Source organism: Bombina bombina, chromosome 6 (assembly GCF_027579735.1).
Source record: "Bombina bombina isolate aBomBom1 chromosome 6, aBomBom1.pri, whole genome shotgun sequence".
NCBI lineage: Eukaryota > Metazoa > Chordata > Amphibia > Anura > Bombinatoridae > Bombina > Bombina bombina.
The window spans coordinates 329,188,202-329,201,328 of NC_069504.1; the positions used below are offsets into that span (position 1 = coordinate 329,188,202).

A 13,127-nucleotide genomic window follows, 5' to 3' on the forward strand; every position below is an offset into this window, starting at 1 on the left:
CAGTTTAAGGAAACAGTAATGTCATTTGGCAGGTAGAAAGTCTCGTAACAGTAGGGGGACATATTTAAAGTGTCTTAGATGGGGACTTACGGTGCACCGATATACAGGATTAAGGGATGTACTGCTGGATAAAGAAATTGAATGTCCTGCTGAATTAGACCTGCTGGGTAAGGGATTATCCAAAACGGACTCTTCTTGTGTCTCTTAGTTAACAGCTCCAGCATTAGATAAGGAGCGTGAGCATAGTATGTAGGAATGTCAATTTGCAAGCCGAACAAAGTGAGGACCCACAAGATGTGACTGTCGCCTCTCAAGTGTGATTCAGCGTTCCAAAGAGTGGCACACACCTCCAGGATCCCAGCAGGGCTTCGGTGTAATCCGCATCCATATCAGGTCAGACCACCACGCGGGCAAGGTCCGCATCCCCCACTCTTCAGGGTCTAGGAAGGAGAGTCCATCTAGCAAGGTCAAGATAGAGAGCAGGACGCTCTGCACCCAGGATGGGAAAAAAAACCCGGCACCACGTCTCTCGCCTAGCAGGGTGGTGTGCGCAAAGGTGGAGCACAAGATGGTCATTCCGGATCCTCCGGTTCTGGGTGTAGGTAAGAGATAGTGGTTAGCTTCAATCCCACCCTGCGGCAGAGCGAAATCTTGGGCTATAAAGGCAATAGATGCCTCTCTCTGCTCTCCCAGGACACTGCTGTTTGACGTCTGCATAGTATTGAAGCAGGCAGACTCCCTATCGATTGTTGCAATGCTGGCCTTAGTGTTAGTTCCCAGAGTATCTGATTTCTCCAGATCAGCCTCCAGCCCCAAATTTTCGCCGCTGCCATTTACACATGTTGAGCTGGCTACATGAGGCTCAGTGTTAGCAAGGTTTCCTTTATATGCCCATGCTGCCGCCATCTTTTCTGTGAGCTGCAAGAAATGTTCGTTTAAGAGATTACAAATCTCCTCGATTGGTATAGCTTTGTCAGGTTCCATGTTGTTAAACAGGTAGATGTATGAATGATGTGTAGTAAATAGTACTACTCATAACCCCAGTCTCCCAGGGGGGGGAATATGCAAAAGCCCCGGCTCCAAAAACTGCCAGACACTTTATGAATGCGACAGCCTTGAGGCCTAGCTGCAGAACTTAGACAGGGAGGTCAATCCAAAGTGTTTCCCCCAGGATTGTCAATTTCTTGAATCTTGTAGTAATCCTCTGGCCCCTATCTACAGGATGAGGAATTTTGTAAAGGAATATCAATAAAATATTGCATAAAACTCTATAGTAGAACCAGGAGCTCCCACAAGATACGTCCTGTCTCTAAAGCTGTAGGCTCCGCCCCCCTACATTATTTTTATAAGCTTAGAATTATCACTTTCCCACCTCTCCTGCTTCTGTTTGAGTTTTCTGCATAAAGAAGACAACACAAAGAGTTATCCGCCGTTCATCTCATCTTATACCTTACTGCACATTGGTTTGAGTAACCTATATGTTTATACCATCTTAATAGGTTCATAAAATCCATTTTCCTTTCATATAGCTTCTATATCTTCCCGCTGAGCATCCAGTCAGTAATTTTCTTTCTCTTTGGAGCTGAAGCTAATGTCAGTTACCCACACATGTACTGTAATTTGTACTTTTTATATTATAAGCAGCTTTTCGATTTATTTGCTGTAACCTATAAACCAAACAAATAGAAGGAAATTAGGACAAGTCTGTTGCTGCTATGATGTCCTGTAGCTAAAGAGCTTGTATTCTTATCTGCAAGGCTGAGTCATTTCCTAGGTGGGTTTACAAGTGGGAGGTAAATGCCTGCTAAGCTGATATAGCTGTGTCCATTTACTAGTCACCTTCCAACTTGGTTTATCCTTTCATACACATGCAGTGTTTAGCTGTTGTTCCTCACTGTGGTAGTGCATCATTTTTTCATTATTATTGGCACTATAAATTAGCCCCTGATGCACAGCAAAGAATAAAATTGTCATACGTATGTGCAGCTTCAGCATTTGTATTGTATTGCTAGCTGATGCAGTTAGTTAAATAATGTTATGTTTTAAAGCAGGGTTCTTCAAACGTTTTTCCCCCCAAGACCCAGTGGCATGGTACCACGTATCTTTGCAACCTTATATTTATGCTTGGGTTAAACATTTCAGAAGTAATATACAAGATAGTTGCAATTTTAGGTAAATTGACTAGAATGTGTGCAAACTTTATTCCTGATTGTAGTCAAATTTCAAAGTGTTGTAAAAGGTAATAACACTCGCATACCACAAATGTCTGCTTGGAGACTGCATGTGAATATTGTTTAAAAGCACATGATTTTTAAGAGCAATGTATTTCTATGAATGTTATTTGTGTACCGGGGGGGGAGGTTTAACTAAACTGAGTTTTTATAAAACTCATAATGTTTTTTTAAAAAAAAACAACATTATTCTCTCTTTTTCCCCATTTAGGGCCAGATTACAAGTGGCGTGCTAAATTGTGCGCAAGCAATATTGGGTTTATCGCGACTGTTTGCATGCGTCTAATGTAGCGCTCGTATTACAAGTTGAAAGTAAATAGGTATTATATATATATATATATATATATATATGTGTATGTATGTGTGTGTGTGTGTGTGTGTATCTCTCTATCTATCTATCTATCTATCTATCTATCTATCTATCTCTGTCTCTCTCTCTGTCTCTCTGTCGCTCTGTGTGCTCTGCCAAAATCATAACAAGATGACCTGGTATGCTGAACTCGGACTCGGCAAAGATCCCAACTGCACAACACATAAGCAGGTACCACAGCTTGTTTAAACATAACACGTAATGTATTGTGTTGTGCAGTTGGGATCTTAGCCAAGTCTTAGATCAGCATACCGGTTCATTTTATTTATATATATATATATATATATATATATATATATATATATATATATATATATATATATATAATTTTCATTCATTCATACACTTTTGGTGCGCATCGGGTTAGCACGTGAGTGAAAGCCATTTTAATTTCATCTTGTAAAACCAGCATTACCCTATGCATGCAAAAAGATTACTTCTAGCAGAGTTAACGTGGGAGCAATAAATTCCACTCCACTCATAATCTGGCTCTTAGTGGGTTACCCGAACTTTAAAAGGGATATGCATTTCGGCATAAGTTTCCTAAGAAGTTTTCATATTATAATTTTTATTTTACTTTGTTACAGAAACCTTTCTGCAGACCTACAGAGCCCAGTGGTGACCTTGAGGTTGGTAATTATGGATTACTTATCAGCATGGTGTGCTTCATAATAGTGTATTGTACATTGTGTAAAATGAGGCATCCTTTCACAAGGCTTGTGAAATACTGTAAGCATTTTAAATAGGCAGAGGCAGGTATCACAGTACACTTATTAAACTGACAGTAAAGTAATATATACTAAACTGTAGGAAAATGCAAGTTAAATTATGGTGAAAGTATTTTTCATTTGTAATTGATGCAAACTGAGCCTTTATATCACCCCTCTTGGTGTTCTCCTGTTACCCTCTGTATCCCAGAGAGCTTGATTACTTTCTATGGATGGCATCTCTTATCTCTCTGGGACTTCCAGTTTTCGCCCTTTTTCTTATAGAATTCAGTGAGATCAGCCCTTGTGAAGTCTGCATTTCTCTCCAAACTAGAAACTATTTGCTTATTGGGCCCGTAGAAAGTAATGAAGTTATCTGGGAAACTGAAGCTGTCTGTTTTTCTTTCTGTATTATTTTAAATAGAAGACATAAAATGTATAATGTCATTTGTAAAATATACACATAAATAGGCAAACTATGATCCTAATTTGTTAAAGTTTTGAAAGCAGATTCAGAATTTGTAAAATCCCTATCCTAAATACTCTGCTGTATACAAAATAAAATAGTGCAAAGTTTAAATGTAGTAAAACTTAAAGTAATGTAAAATAAAAAGTATAAATGCAGCAGTGCTAAATTGCACCCGGCTTGTCTCTTTTTCACATACATAAATAAAGGGAACTCCCCTTGGACAGGTATAGCATAATCTGCCTTTTAAGAATTTCACTACGGATCTTGTGGTGCTGGAAGATTATTTTAGATCATTTTACCTGAGCCGGAGAGCTTTAGATCTTTAGTCTCTCTATCATCTCTCTCTCTCTCGCCAAAATTATGTAGATTTCATATAATTGATGGTAATATTTTTCTCTTTGAATTGAGGTTTTGAATAGGATTTATATTGGGGTTTCACATATTTATTGTTTTGTCATCGGTGTGTTATTAAACTCTCTCATTTGGGTTGTGTTAGCAACTATCAATACAATCAATACTATTTTTCCTGCTGAGGACAATTGGAGAACAATATAGAACAGGCAACAAAAGAGACTGTCCAAACAAATCCTACATGGGATTATCTAAAAGGTTTTCCACACAGCCTTGTTTATACAAACAGAGATAAATAAAAAGTTCAATATTTAAACTTCAAATCTAATTGTAAAAATGCATCTACATATTTTGTATAAGGCTAATCTTTAATTAGCGCTGCGGAATCTGTTGGCGCGCTACAAATAACCGATAATAATATGCATCATTATGTTTATCTGTAATTTACAGTTTAACATCCCTTTAGGCATCTGCCATTCTGTTCATGAGGAGCATGTGAGGGAATTTCACAAGGAAGCCGTATCTTATTTTGCTGTATGCTTTTCTAATTAACCTTAATAACAGGCTGATAGAGTAATGTACAGTGAGTAATGAAAAGCAGCGGAAGGCTGTTTAACAGGCTGGCAGGAATGGAGGCAAAGTGATCTACAAGCAAATGTTAATAAAGTTTTGTTCTACAAACATGCTTATGTTGCTATTGATAAATACGTAGTGTCATCAGAGTAATCAAACATGCCAATCTGAGGAGTTATTTCTTCTTGATATTGACATTCAGTCACTGTACAAAAGTAACGATGCTCAAAAGCAATTTTCTGAGTGTCAAACGCATTAGTGGAAATTTACTGCTGCTTCTAGAGTATGCACAGCATAGGAGCAGCGACCAAGCACACTGACAGTATTGCCATGTTATGTGTCACACTGGTGCTGTGAGGTTAATCTCTATATTATCACTGCCATGTACTTGCTGGCAGCACTCATGCGGATGCCATCTCTAGAAGCATTGTGGTTTTGGCCACGCTTCTGTAGTGAGGCAGATCTGTTTGAGAGCTATTTGCACTGGAGTGTAGACGGTGCTGCTGTCTGTGCTTTAGCACTTGTGGTCTGCCCTGATGGGTATTAGCTGGGCATGCTATATTTATGGCAACAACAAAGAGAGCAGAGATACTAAGGGCTTGAATGCGCTATTCACAGAATGTATATAAAGGGGCAGTGCTTTGGCCAGAAAACGCAGCAGCAGGGCAGATTTTTTCTCTTGTTAAGTGTATCCAGTCCACGGATCATCCATTACTTATGAGATATACTCCTTCCCAACAGGAAGTTGCAAGAGGATCACCCACAGCAGAGCTGCTATATAGCTCCTCCCCCAACTGCCATATCCAGTCATTATCTTGCAACCCTCAACAAAGATGGAGGTCGTAAGAGGAGAGTGGTGTTTTATACTTAGTTTATTTCTTCAATCAAAAGTTTGTTATTTTTAAATGGTACCGGAGTGTGCTGTTTATCTCAGGCAGTATTTAGAAGAAGAATCTGCCTGCATTTTCTATGATCTTAGCAGAAGTAACTAAGATCCATGGCTGTTCTCACATATTCTGAGGAGTGAGGTAACTTCAGAGAGGGAATGGCGTACAGGTTTTCCTGCAATAAGGTATGTGCAGTTAATATTTTTCTAGGGATGGAATTTGCTAGAAAATGCTGCTTATACCGGATTAATGTAAGTAAAGCCTTAAATGCAGTGATAGCTACTGGTATCAGGCTTATTAATAGAGATGCATACTCTTATAAAAATGTAATATAAAACGTTTGCTGGCATGTTAATCGTTTTTATATATGTTTGGTGACAAAACTTATTGGGGCCTAGTTTTTTTCCACATGGCTGGTTTGATTTCTGCCTAGAGACAGTTTCCTGAAGCTTTCCACTGTTGCAATATGAGTGGGAAGGGCCTATTTTAGTGCTTTTCTGTGCAGATAAAAATACTGACAGACATTCAGCTTCCCTCTGCATGATACAGGACATCTCTGAAGTGCTGAAAAGGCTTCAAAGTCGTGTTTGATGAGGGTAACAATCACAGTAGACTGTGGCAGTTGTGACTGTGTTTAAAAACCATTTTTGTCATTTATTATTCTGTTTTTGTTATTAAGGGGTTAATCATCCATTTGCAAGTGGGTGCAATGCTCTGCTGACTTGTTACATACACTGTAAAAATTTTGTTAGTGTAACTGCCTTTTTTCACTGTTATTTCAAATTTTGTCAATTTGTTTCTCTTAAAGGCACAGTAACGTTTTTTTATATTGCTTGTTAACTTGCTTTAAAGTGTTTTCCAAGCTTGCTAGTCTCATTGCTAGTCTGTTCAAACATGTCTGAAACAGAGGATACTTGTTCATTATGTTTAAAAGCCATGGTGGAGCCCCATAGGAGAATGTGTACTAAATGTATTGATTTCACCTTAAACAGTAAAGATCAGTCTTTATCTATAAAAGAATTGTCACCAGAGGGGTCTGTCGAGGGGGAAGTTATGCCGACTGACTCTCCCCATGTGTCGGACCCTTCGCCTCCCGCTCAAGGGACGCACTTTAATATGGCGCCAAGTACATCAGGGACGCCCATAGCGATTACTTTGCAGGACATGGCTGCAATCATGAATAATACCCTGTCAGAGGTATTATCCAGATTGCCTGAATTGAGAGGCAAGCGCGATAGCTCTGGGGTTAGACGAGATACAGAGCGCGTAGATGCTGTAAGAGCCATGTCTGATACTGCGTCACAATATGCAGAACCTGAGGACGGAGAGCTTCAGTCTGTGGGTGACGTCTCTGATTCGGGGAGACCTGATTTAGAGATTTCTAATTTTAAATTTAAGCTTGAGAACCTCCGTGTATTGCTTGGGGAGGTATTAGCTGCTCTGAATGACTGTGACACAATTGCAGTGCCAGAGAAATTGTGTAGGCTGGATAAATACTATGCAGTGCCGGTGAGTACTGATGTTTTTCCAATACCTAAAAGGCTTACAGAAATTATTAGTAAGGAGTGGGATAGGCCCGGTGTGCCCTTTTCCCCACCTCCTATATTTAGAAAAATGTTTCCAATAGATGCCACTACACTGGACTTATGGCAGACTGTCCCTAAGGTGGAGGGAGCAGTTTCTACTTTAGCAAAGCGTACCACTATCCCGGTTGAGGACAGTTGTGCTTTTTCAGATCCAATGGATAAAAAATTAGAGGGTTACCTTAAGAAAATGTTTATTCAACAAGGTTTTATTTTACAGCCCCTTGCATGCATTGCGCCTGTCACTGCTGCGGCGGCATTCTGGTTTGAGGCCCTGGAAGAGGCCCTGGAAGAGGCCATCCATACAGCTCCATTGACTGAAATTGTTGACAAGCTTAGAACTCTTAAGCTAGCTAACTGATGCCATTGTTCATTTGACTAAACTAACGGCTAAGAATTCCGGATTCGCCATCCAGGCGCGTAGTGCGCTATGGCTCAAATCCTGGTCAGCTGATGTGACTTCAAAGTCTAAATTACTCAACATTCCTTTCAAGGGGCAGACCTCAGCCTGGTTTGAAAGAAATTATTGCTGACATTACTGGAGGTAAAGGTCATACCCTTCCTCAGGACAGGGCCAAATCAAAGGCCAAACAGTCTAATTTTCGTGCCTTTTCGAAATTCCAAGGCAGGTGCAGCATCAACTTCCTCCGCTTCAAGACAAGAGGGAACTTTTGCTCAATCTAAGCAGGCCTGGAAACCTAACCAGTCCTGGAACAAAGGCAAGCAGGCCAGAAAGCCTGCTGCTGCCTCTAAGACAGCATGAAGGAACGGCCCCCTATCCGGCAACAGATCTAGTAGGGGGCAGACTTTTTCTCTTTGCCCAGGCGTGGGCAAGAGATGTTCAGGATCCCTGGGCGTTGGAGATCATATCTCAGGGATAGCTTCCCCTCCACAAGGGAGATTTCATCTTTCAAGGTTAACTGCAAATCAGATAATGAAAGAGGCATTCCTACGCTGTGTGCAAGACCTCCTAGTAATGGGAGTGATCCATCCAGTTCCGCGGACGGAACAAGGACAGGGTTTTTATTCAAATCTGTTTGTGGTTCCCAAAAAAGAGGGAACCTTCAGACCAATTTTGGATCTAAAGATCTTAAACAAATTCCTCAGAGTTCCATCTTTCAAAATGGAAACTATTCGGACCATCCTACCCATGATCCAAGAGGGTCAGTACATGACCACAGTGGACTTAAAGGATGCCTACCTTCACATACCGATTCACAAAGATCATCATCGGTTCCTAAGGTTTGCCTTTCTAGACAGGCATTACCAATTTGTAGCTCTTCCCTTCGGGTTGGCTACAGCCCCGAGAATCTTTACGAAGGTTCTGGGCTCACTTCTGGCGATTCTAAGACCGCGAGGCATAGCGGTGGCTCCGTATCTAGACGACATCCTGATACAGGCGTCAAGCTTTCAAATTGCCAAGTCTCATACAGAGATAGTTCTGGCATTTCTGAGATCGCACGGGTGGAAAGTGAACGAGGAAAAGAGTTCTCTATCCCCACTCACAAGAGTCTCCTTCTTAGGGACTCTTATAGATTCTGTAGAGATGAGTCCAGGTTATCAAAGCTTCTAAATGCTTGCCGTATTCTTCATTCCATTCCGCGCCCTTCGGTGGCTCAGTGTATGGAGGTGATCGGCTTAATGGTAGCGGCAATGGACATAGTGCCATTTGCGCGCCTACATCTCAGACCGCTGCAATTATGCATGCTAAGTCAGTGGAATGGGGATTACACAGATTTGTCCCCTCTGCTAAATCTGGATCAAGAGACCAGAGATTCTCTTCTCTGGTGATTGTCTCGGGTCCACCTGTCCGAGGGTATGACCTTTTGCAGGCCAGATTGGACAATTGTAACAACAGATGCCAGCCTTCTAGGTTGGGGTGCAGTCTGGAACTCCCTGAAGGCACAGGGATCGTGGACTCAGGAGGAGAAACTCCTTCCGATAAATATTCTGGAGTTAAGAGCAATATTCAATGCTCTTCTGGCTTGGCCTCAGTTAGCAACACTGAGGTTCATCAGATTTCAGTCGGACAATATCACGACTGTGGCTTACATCAACCATCAAGGGGGAACCAGGAGTTCCCTAGCGATGTTAGAAGTCTCAAAAATAATTAGCTGGGCAGAGACTCACTCTTGCCACCTGTCAGCAATCCATATCCCAGGCGTGGAGAACTGGGAGGCGGATTTTCTAAGTCGTCAGACTTTTCACCCGGGGGAGTGGGAACTCCATCCGGAGGTGTTTGCTCAATTGATTCATCGTTGGGGAAAACCAGAGTTGGATCTCATGGCGTCTCGCCTGAACGGCAAGCTTCCTTGTTACGGATCCAGGTCCAGGGACCCAGAAGCGACGCTGATAGATGCTCTAACAGCGCCTTGGTTCTTCAACCTGGCTTATGTGTTTCCATCGTTTCCTCTGCTCCCTCGACTGATTGCAAAAATCAAACAGGAGAGAGCATCAGTGATTCTAATAGCGCCTGCGTGGCCACGCAGGACCTGGTATGCAGACCTAGTGGACATGTCATCCTTTCCACCATGGACTCTGCCTCTAAGACAGGACCTTCTAATACAATGTCCTTTCAATCATCCAAATCTAATTTCTCTGAGACTGACTGCATGAAGATTGAACGCTTGATTCTATCAAAGCGTGGCTTCTCCGAGTCAGTCATTGATACCTTAATACAGGCGCGAAAGCCTGTTACCAGGAAAATCTATCACAAGATATGGCGTACATATCTTTACTGGTGTGAATCCAAGAATTACTCATGGAGTAAGGTTAGGCTTCCTAGGATATTGTCCTTTCTCCAAGAGGGTTTGGACAAAGGATTATCAGCTAGTTCCTTAAAGGGACAGATTTCTGCTCCATCTATTCTTTTGCACAAGTGTCTGGCAGAAGTTCCAGACGTCCAGGCGTTTTGTCAGGCTTTGGTTAGAATTAAGCCTGTGTTTAAACCTGTTGCTCCCCCATGGAGCTTAAACTTGGTTCTTAAAGTTCTTCAAGGAGTTCCGTTTGAACCCCTTCATTCCATTGATATTAAGCTTTTATCTTGGAAAGTTCTGTTTTTGATGGCTATTTCCTCGGCTCGGAGAGTCTCTGAGCTATCTGCCTTACAATGTGATTCTCCTTATCTGATTTTTCATGCAGATAAGGTAGTTCTGCGTACCAAACCTGGGTTTTTACCTAAGGTGGTTTCTAACAAGAATATCAATCAAGAGATTGTTGTTCCATCATTGTGTCCTAATCCTTCTTCAAAGAAGGAACGTCTTTTACATAATCTGGACGTAGTCCGTGCCTTGAATTTTTACTTACAAGCTACTAAAGATTTTCGTCAAACATCTTCCCTGTTTGTCGTTTATTCTGGACAGAGGAGAGGTCAAAAAGCTTCGGCAACCTCTCTTTCCTTTTGGCTTCAGAGTATTATATGCCTAGCCTATGAGACTGCTGAACAGCAGCCCCCTGAAAGAATTACAGCTCATTCTACTAGAGCTGTGGCTTCCACCTGGGCCTTTAAAAATGAGGCCTCTGTTGAACAGATTTGCAAGGCCGCGACTTGGTCTTCGCTTCACACTTTTTCAACATTTTACAAATTTGATACTTTTGCTTCTTTGGAGGCTGTTTTTGGGAGAAAGGTTCTTCAGGCAGTGGTTCCTTCCGCTTAATCCCTGCCTTGTCCCTCCCATCATCCGTGTACTTTAGCTTTGGTATTGGTATCCCATAAGTAATGGATGATCCGTGGACTGGATACACTTAACAAGAGAAAACATAATTTATGCTTACCTGATAAATTTATTTATCTTGTAGTGTATCCAGTCCACGGCCCGCCCTGTCATTTTAAGGCAGGTCTAAAATTTAATTAAACTACAGTCACCACTGCACCCTATGGTTTCTCCTTTCTCTGTTTGTTTCGGTCGAATGACTGGATATGGCAGTTGGGGGAGGAGCTATATAGCAGCTCTGCTGTGGGTGATCCTCTTGCAACTTCCTGTTGGGAAGGAGAATATCCCATAAGTAATGGATGATCCGTGGACTGGATACACTACAAGAGAAATAAATTTATCAGGTAAGCATAAATTATGTTTTTATGGTGTCAAGTTTTAGCAGCGCTGATTTTATTTTATTTTTTATTACAACAAATTATATTACATTTCTGGATGTTTAGAAAAAAATTATAGGCACTCTTATCTCAATCTCTTATTTAGGGTTAAATGACTACAAGGAACCATAGGATTTTACTTTTGACCTCTAACTTTTTAAACACTATTTGGAGCTAGCTCCCACTTGTCCTGAGCTTACTCTTCAGCAAAGGATATCCAAAGAACAAACAAATTTGATAACAGATTTAAATGGATCGTCTGCTTGATTTTTTATTGTTTAAAAAGATAGATAATGCCTTTATTACCCATTCCCCAGTTTTGCATAACCAACATAGTTATATTGATACACTTTTTTTTACCTATATGATCACCTTGTACCTGAGCCTCTGCAAACTGCCCCTTATCTCAGTTCTTTTGACATACTTGCATTTTAGCCAATCAGTGCTGACTTATAAATAACTCCACGGGAGTGAGCACAATGTTGTGTATATAACGCACAGAAACTAACGCTGTCTAACTATGAAAAACTGTCAAAATGCATTGAGAAAAGAGGTTGTCTACAATGGTTTAGAAATCAATTTGAGTCTTACTAGGTTTAACTTTCAAAAAGAATACCAAGAGAACAAAGCAAATATGATAAAAGTAAATTGGAAAGTTGTTTAAAATTGCCCGCCCTATCTGAATTGTGAAATTTTAATGTCAGTTCATTGTCCCTTGTTAACACAGTTACAAGCAAACAATAGCATTGTTATAAAATTCTCTAAGTCGTAAGAGCATTTTCTTTTGCACTTTTATGTCCACTTTTGTGGATTAAAGTGACATCCTAGTGTAATTTTTATCAAGTTTCTCATATCATTGTGTTGAACATGACTGCTTGTGTCTGGTTTTAATTTTGTGATTGCTTTGTTGTGGGTCATTAATATTTTATAGATCAAGCAGTTTTGTCTTAGGCCATAGTTACGTATTACAAGATGATCTAGGGCAGTGTTTCTCAACCTCAAGTGTCCTCAAGTACCCCCAACAGGCCAGGATTTTATTATATCTCAAGCAGTGCACAGATGAAATAATTAGCTAATGGGTGTGAGCAGGTTAGTAACCATGGTGTTACTGATTAGCTCATTATTTCACCTGTGCAGTGGATCAGCTATAATGAAAACCTGGCCTGTTGGGGGTACTTACGGACCGAGGTTGAGAAAACCCTGATCTAGGGCTAAAAAGGTTTTTTAAAAAAAAACTATAGCTCCCATCCAAAGCAAAACAGTTTCCAATGTTCTTTTATTAGCAGATTTGCTTTGTTTACATGGTATTCTTCATTGAAGAGATACCTAGGTAGGTGTCAGGAGAAGTTCATGGCAGGAAATAGTGCTACCATCTAGTGTTCTTGCAAATGGATAACATTCTTGCAAAACTGCTGCCAAATAATGCTCCAAACACATGAAAACTCCTTAGCTTATGGCCCTGCTTTTCAACAAAAGATACCAAGAAAATGAAGAAAATGTTATAATAGAAGTAAATTATAAAGTTGTTTAAAATTGCATGCTCATGCAATATAAATCATGATTTATACAAGATAAAGAATACATTTAGTACAAATGCCTTTAGTAAAAATATGGCACTTCCAAATAGTTTTCTTGCATTACATGTGACACAAATGGGGATAAACAATTCCTCGGGGCAAGTTTGGAAATGCTACTTCTCTTTGAATACCATTGGCAGCATCTAAACCATCTGAATGCAGTGATTCCAAGCTTCATGAATGAAGTGAGAGGAAGCTTTTTGCCAGATGTAAGTAGTCATTTAGAGGAAGTTAAGGATGAATCACTTATGCAAAACATTGCTGACCTGGCTAATGAGCTGGACTTGGG

The 13,127-nt window shown here is 40.6% G+C and overlaps 1 protein-coding gene across 4 annotated transcripts in view; it reads left to right on the forward strand.

Annotated features, from left to right (window-relative positions):
- CDK17 (cyclin dependent kinase 17) overlaps positions 1-13,127 on the forward strand; it is a 238,046-nt gene that overhangs the window by 76,746 nt on the left and 148,173 nt on the right. For 3 of the 4 annotated variants that reach the window (XM_053716948.1, XM_053716950.1, XM_053716951.1), the window contains exon 2: positions 3,189-3,230. The exons of the other annotated variant lie outside the window; for it this stretch is intronic. The gene's annotated coding sequence lies outside the window, so the exon portion shown is untranslated. The remainder of the gene's footprint in view (positions 1-3,188; positions 3,231-13,127) is intronic. 4 annotated transcript variants of the gene reach the window in all.